Raw genomic sequence first — 7,386 nt, 5'->3', positions numbered from 1 at the left:
TCTTAAAAACATGAATTTTTCTGCTGTTTTAAAATTCGACCACGGAGATTATGTGTTGGCATAGAATTATGAAAAAACCAACTTTTTAGTGCCAGCGAGTTAATGAATTCTTGGGAGTTCCGTATGATAAATCCGAGTTTAGAGGTAGCTAAATTTGCATTATGTAAATAATGTAACTTTAATTTATTACCCTTTTTTCGTATTTAAATAAAAGTATTTTTGAGGTATCTAAAATGTAATACTAATAATAGTTTATTCTTTTTTTTCATGCCGTATTTTTGACCAATATTTTTTTTTTGTTTTTATAGTTTCGCAAATATTTAAGGGTCAAATAAAATTTTTAGTTTATTTCCTCCGTGCCATTTATGCAAGCATTTGAAATATCTCGCATCTCGTACGATCAATCATTTGTAGAAAAACAATTAAAATATTTTTTCCATAAATACTATAAATACCTATATTGCCATACTAACTAATTATTGCAATTGCCATTACATTTTGTACCAATAATGAGGTAGGTTAATTAAATGAGCCGCACCGTTAATTTGCTAAGAAAAGGAAAAAAAAAAACAATAAAAAATATATATCTGCATGTTACATATTATTGGCAAACAAAAGACTTAAGCGCAAAACTTGACGCATGTTTAGCGCATTCATTAATCGAAACTGTAAAATAAGTGAATTTCGCAATATTTTCATGCACACATTGGCTGTCATTGAAACGGAATCGGTTGCGGGTATTTCACACACATGTGAGACATTGCATAGCCCATAGTCACGCAGCCAATCAGCCAGTCAGTCAGTCATTCAATCTGTCTGCATAGATGAACGCTTCATTTGGCAGCGACACCAACAGCGAATGGCTTTACTTATGTATATTTGTTACGGCTACTATTCCCCACTCTAATCACGAGCAATGCGTGAACGTTCACTGAATATGTATGTATTTTATTACGAATATTTCTTTTTATTATTATTCAGTATGTAGGCGAATGCAAGTGATTGTACGTACGCTCACTTATCGGGCATGCTGCACCAATAGTTCGCTTGCTATGAGTAATATACGTAATATTTTATTTGGCTCAGCAACTCTCGCTCTCAAGTTAATTTTGCGTTTGCCGTGGTTAGTTGATGCTAAAAGTCGAACGAAATGCTTACTCAGCTGCTCTGCAGGGTTGCGCGGAGTTCCAACATACTAGAGAAAATTCACCACATTGAATGTTGAATGAGAGCACAACGTACTTAGTTTAATATTGAATGAATATACAAGAGCGTAGAGCATAGACTTAATAAGCCACTCACTTTATTGTTGGTTAGTAACTACGTTGAGCGCATTGTGCTTGTTATAGTTTTTACTGCTGCTTTTTTGTATTGTATTATTTCGCGTTAATGCTCTAACGAGTAAGGAGTGATAGGCACAAAATTCAGTGACAATCGCTGCCAAGTCCACAATCGATGGCCAACGAAGTTAGTACCATTGGTAAAGCATGCTGTAACTGGTATGCGACTGCATAGTGAGAGGAATACTACGTGTCTAAAATGTAGTGCAAAAGTAAAATTAAAACACGAAACTAATAATATTTTTTTACCTGTTAATTTTTTGTTTTTGTTTGCATTTGAGAGCGCAAAAGCAGAGATGATCACTTGTTTGCACAAGGGCAACAATTGATATTCACCACAGCAGCAACTCCACAATATTCAATAAGCAAATCAACGATTTCATTTCAGCAGCAGCAAAAGCAACAACAAAACAATTGAAACAACTTGGAATGGGATTTATTGGAAACGATTGTGGAGCCGCATACGGCAAATACAAACACACACATACACATATGTGAGAATCTCAACTCATCTGTTGATGACTGCGCGGTCAACTCTTTAAGCTGCTCGAATTTATTATTTTTGCCATTGTTGTTTTTGCCTTTACATGAACTGACTAACTGGTTTTACCAACCAACATTGGGGACTATCGTCTTGGCCCGTCTAGCAGCGGTTTCAGTACGAGTTCGTGTTTTGGTTGGAATGGGTGAAAACGCCCAGCGCAACGGATAGAGTGACGGGTAAATAATTAAATGGTATTTGAACTGAATGCCGGTAGGCAGAGTGCTTTGAAAACTGTAGTGCTTAGATTGTGGAAATATATAAATGTATATACATATGTGAAAAATTAGTGAAAAGACACAAATAATAAAAGTAAAATTAAAAACAGCAACCAAAAAACAAATAAAGCAAATCAAAAATCAAATGAATAAAAAAAATTGAGACCATCAAAATAGGGTGCAGTGATTTATAAATCATATAATTGAATATCTGCGCTTAAATTTTTTGGCTTACATATCCATTTTGCAAAGGCAACGACTTGAAGTGCTGATAACAATAAATTTTTCATAAATAATAATTTTTTTTGTTATTTTTATAAGAAGTGTTTCCATAAATAATAAAATAGCTCAAGTTTTAACTCCAAAACTTAACATATAAAAAATAAAAATAAAAATAAAATCTGCTCATATATGAAAGTATTTCCACCACTGCAGCGGTGAAAAAAAGTTTATCTTATAATCGTTTTTCCATTCGCTAATCTATTGAAAAGATTTGAATTGGAAATATATAAAAAATGCCATTACTTCATATTGTGTCTACCAAAGTGCCAGTAAAAAACAAAATACAAATTAAAAAAAACCAAACCAACCAGCAAACTAATCAACCACAGCTCGCGCTGCCGAACTTTCATAGCCTTAAACGAGTTGTGGCGGAACAAGTTCTTATACGCGCCTGTTTGCTTGTCTGCTTTGTGTTGCTCTGCACGGGCCAGGCTACAGGTTACCACCACTGCCAACTCATTTACATGGCGGCTATATGAAATGTAGCAAAAACAACAACAGCAACCATAGACAAAAGAGCCACATCAAGTTTTAGGTTGAAATCAAATAAGAAATAAGAATCTTAACATTCAAAGAAACAAGTTAAAAGGCCAAAAAAGTGAAAAGTTACCAACAAATGCAAACTGGAAATAATAAAGAAAAAAATAAAAATTAAAAATAAAAAAATTGTGCAGCAAAAAGTATGGCTAGAAATTACAAAACTATATGGTTATAAGAAAAATGACATCAGTTTGCGGAAGGTGTCAATTGAATTGGCAGGGTTTATTGACAACGAAATCAAACGAAAAATCTGTATAAAAAATATCAATTTTTTAAAATAAATTTACAAAATGCCAATGCTTGCAGAAGTGCTAGTTTACTAATGAGAAGAATTAAATTTTCCACAAAAATTCTATTATTGCCTTCGGTACTAGTTATGCCTCGATTGATGACTGCATAAGTTTTATTTATATTGAAAATATTTTTTAATGAGCAAATTAAACTGAAATGAAATTTGGGCGTCTACTTTATGACTAAACTTTTTCTAGTTATTTACGAGGGTGGTGCAATAAATAAAATTGGAACACGGACTTCCCGATTTGGTAAACAAATAATTCTTTGAAGTAGTCTCCTTTTAGTACGCTGCACTTAGTTCAATATTTTTATGATTTCTTACTTGAAAAAAGTAGTCAAGTCAATGAAAACCAAAAATTGTCATATGGGGCTAAATTTGGATAATATGCTGGATGAAGAAAGCTCTTGATGTCCTAATTCATGCTATTTTCCGATTTCGACTGCTAATTTATGTTCTTCTGGTAGAAGGCAGCTTTTATTATTGTCAAGCGTAGTCATTTTTACTTCAATGCAATCTAATTTGTAATCTAATTTAAGTAATTCCGTGATTTTTGCAACAAATTTTTGTTATCCTGGTAAAAAAAACTTTATCTTTGCCAGATATGGAAAGTTTTGCCCTAAATTGGTCTCGTATTGCTCTAAAATCTATCTATGCAAATAAACTCTTTATTATCTTCCAAAGCAAACGAGGTAAAATACATCCTTCGGTTCTCAAAAAACTGTCGTCATGTCCTGGCAGATCCTTCTTGATCTTCATTGACTTTGATTACTCAGGAAAAGTCTATTGTTTCAAGAGATCTTGGTAGTCACATGAAGAATCCATCTTTTTCCCCGGTACAAAACCGGCGCTATATTTCTTTACTGTTTGCAGTTGCCAATAATTTTTCTTCTTTTACAGCATTACAACGCGGGGGGCGTCAAAGCTTCTTGCACCATGTTTCTCCAAAGCGGTTGGTCTTGAGGTTTTGCTTTGTAGTTGCGTATTCCTTGAGATCGTATTCCACTGCGTCTATCCATCGGTTTCCGTGGTCTATTCGTCTATATTTTGGTTTTTAAGCCCATTAGCTTTCGCGGCAGTAGGCATTACGTGTAAAATCACCTAGCCATCGTATGCGCTGCGCCTTAATAAAACGCACAGTTGTCTCATTTGAGTGAGGTCGTTTAGTTCGTAGTTGTACCGGATTCTATAGGTACCATTTCAAGCATAACTATAGAGTTCTCTAATAAAGGAAGCTAAAACACAAAAAATAGAATAATAAAATAAAGCAAATTGTGTGTGAGTTATTAAACAAATTTTCCAGTCCTTGCAATGAGAGTCAATGAATTCCTGGAAGGCAGGCTTTGCAAATCAAACAAAAATTTTTGCCGGAATTAAACTAAATTTTTCAAACAAAATAGTTTTCCAAACTGCATAAGGAGTAGTATCCAGTGGTATACCATAGATGTTTAGCCTGGAATCTGGTGAAGGGATTCCAACTCCAAATATTATTTTTGCGGTAGCTATTTGAGCAGCGGCTGATCTTGCATTATTATGCATTAATTAAAGAGATGATTTGCGGAATAATCTCAGATTTTATCCTTGCTTAAATTTTTGTATCAATAAATAATAAAATAGGCAATATACATCAACTGTAACTCATGTACACCCTTTTCATGAATCAGACTCAAAAGTGAACTTTAGTTCGCTATTATTCACCTCTCGTTGAGAGCGCGATCGGTGATTGGTTTTTGATAAGTTCAAAGTTTGTTTGAACCTTAGCAAAGTAATTGCATACATTTTGCTGCAGAGCAGGTATAAGAGTCAAATATACTCCTTATATTTTGCTTGGCTGTTACGAAGTGGTCCCTCTTCGCAACACAAACTAAAAATATGCAAACGACCAATTTTACACAAGCTCTTAGAAAATGGTCTTGTTGATTTGCTCCCATCAAAGGTAAAACCGGGAAGTAAAATTTTAAGCCAATACCATATAATAGGATTATATTGGGTATTACAGGGGCTATGAAAATATGTCCCACGGATGCATTGGGTGTGCTCCTGAACATACCACCGCTTCCAATTCTAATTGAAAGGGAAGCTCGCTCGAGTGCCTTAAGATTAAAAGGTATATCTGAACTTAAAAGTGGGGATATGAAAGGACATTTAAAGATCTTGGAAGACTTCCTACATAGTCCCATTCTTCATAGGGATGATATACTATCACCCAAACCAATACTCTTCAGGAACTTCCAAGTTATAATCAATGAACGAACAGACTGGAGAACTAACTCTATCGCTTTCAAACCTGGCTCCCAGCTATGGTTTACTGATGGGTCCAAATTGGAAAATGGTAGAACAGGGGCAGGAATCAATGGGCCCAAATTCAAAAAATCGATTCCGATGGGATCCTACCCAACAATATTCCAGGCAGAAATACATACCATATGAAATATCAACAACTATCACCTCTAAATTGGGACATGAAGGACATGAGGAAAATGAAATGGCTGATGACCTTGCAAAACAAGGAGCAAATATGCAACTTACTGGTCCTGAGCCTTTCTGTGGACTGACAAAAGGCCATATTAATGAATTCCTTAGGAAATGGGAAGAAAGAAAACTTGCCGCACACTGGCTAAACTGTGCCGGTCAGCGTCAAGCCAAACTATTCCTAAGTCCCAACAAAGGAATATCTGACAAACTTCTCTCACTAAACAGAGTAGATCTGCGTCTTTTAACAGGATACCTTACAGGTCACTGCAGCCTGAGGTACCATCTAAATAATATTGGTCTATCCGAGACCAATGTCTGCCGCTTTTGCGAAATGGACATAGAAAGCTCAGAACATGTGCTTTGTGAATGGCCTGCGTTGGGCAGACAGAGACTTCACCACCTTGGTGGTATCGTAGTATCTCCATGCAATCTTTGGAGCAACAAACTCAAAATTGTGCTAAAATTTTTAAAAAGCCTAAAACTCTAGGGGTACAAAATAGGCCTTTCACAATAGATCAGCTCTGGTCGCAGTGCGTAATGGCCTTCTAATAATAATAATATAATAGGATCTTAAAATTTCCAGCATTATTAACTATTGTACAAATATTTCATAATCCCGTCATCATCATCATCAACTCCTAGAGTTCCAAATTGGAGCAGTGGACTACTGACGGTCCCCTATTTCTAACTGCTTCAAACAATATGACTCTTTAAATAGTATTTATTTTTGTAAGTATTTTTTCGAACTTGATAGCACGTGAATAATATTAGCTTTTAAAAGAAGTGTTAAGTTTTATTTATAACATTTGATTAACACGCAAACATAAATAACTATAACACAAAAACTTATGCCCCAATTTTCTAAGTTTCTTACTTACTTTCAATAAAATTTTTTATGTAAATGTAGTTCGTTCTGGTTCCATATAAACTTCATTTTCAAATTTTGTGAAAGCTTAGAAAAAATATAAAAAAAAAATCAGAAAAATTTCGAATTTTTGAAAAACTCTCTAGTACGCAGAATTATAGCCCATTAAATTTTATTCTAATAAAGTACAAATTTAATGCAGCTCAAAAATCTCATGCACCGATCCCGGTATATGATTAGTCGAGCTGTAATTCGCTTCAGAGCACAAATCACATATCAGGATTTTAATGCATTCTTTGAGCTTATGGTCCGGTTCGTCGCATCTAATACAGATACCCTGACTCCTTCTGTCGGGCCTTTTACAATTTCATGTTAGGTGCCCTGGGTCAAAGCACTTCAAGCAACGCTTGATACTTATGCTGCAGTTAACCCAGCCATTAAGCGTGACTTATTGAGGATAATGTCTGCTTTCTTCAGTGTTAAAATCATGTAAGCACGAACTTGTTCTCTGCTGTTTGGTGCTGACAAGTTTACGCCTATCCCTTTCGTGATTAGAGTGAAGTTTGTCTTTAGAGCCTCTACCACTTCCTCCAATTCATTCAAAGTTCGATGAACACAGGTAAAAGCCAACTCAATGGAATAAAGTAATTTTATCGAAATTTTTAATAACTATTATAATAATCTTCCCAATCAGCTTTAACCCCTTTCTGCATAAATTTGTCTCTTAATGAAGATATACAACTTTTTCTTTTGTTATAAACTCTATTAGTATAAAGACTGTTAGGAAAAGAGAAAATTAAAAAAAAAAGTATTTAAAGTAGGTATTAAAGTTG

General features: G+C 34.7%; 1 protein-coding gene across 3 annotated transcripts in view; it reads left to right on the top strand.

Moving 5' to 3' along the window:
- Positions 1-1,439: 1,439 nt before the first annotated feature.
- LOC129237686 (putative epidermal cell surface receptor) overlaps positions 1,440-7,386 on the top strand; it is a 153,605-nt gene continuing 147,658 nt past the window's right edge. Inside the window, exons 1-2 of one of the 3 annotated variants that reach the window (XM_054872614.1) lie at positions 1,440-1,467; positions 1,729-2,075. The gene's annotated coding sequence lies outside the window, so the exon portion shown is untranslated. Of the gene's footprint in view, positions 1,468-1,728; positions 2,076-7,386 lie in introns of those variants that run through there. The other 2 variants (XM_054872695.1, XM_054872772.1) reach the window with 2 other exon arrangements.

The sequence above is a fragment of the Anastrepha obliqua genome, chromosome 1 (genome assembly GCF_027943255.1).
Source record: "Anastrepha obliqua isolate idAnaObli1 chromosome 1, idAnaObli1_1.0, whole genome shotgun sequence".
NCBI classification, from domain to species: Eukaryota; Metazoa; Arthropoda; class Insecta; order Diptera; family Tephritidae; genus Anastrepha; species Anastrepha obliqua.
Note: the sequence above shows the minus strand (reverse complement) of the source record. Positions and strands in the feature narration are given on the sequence as shown.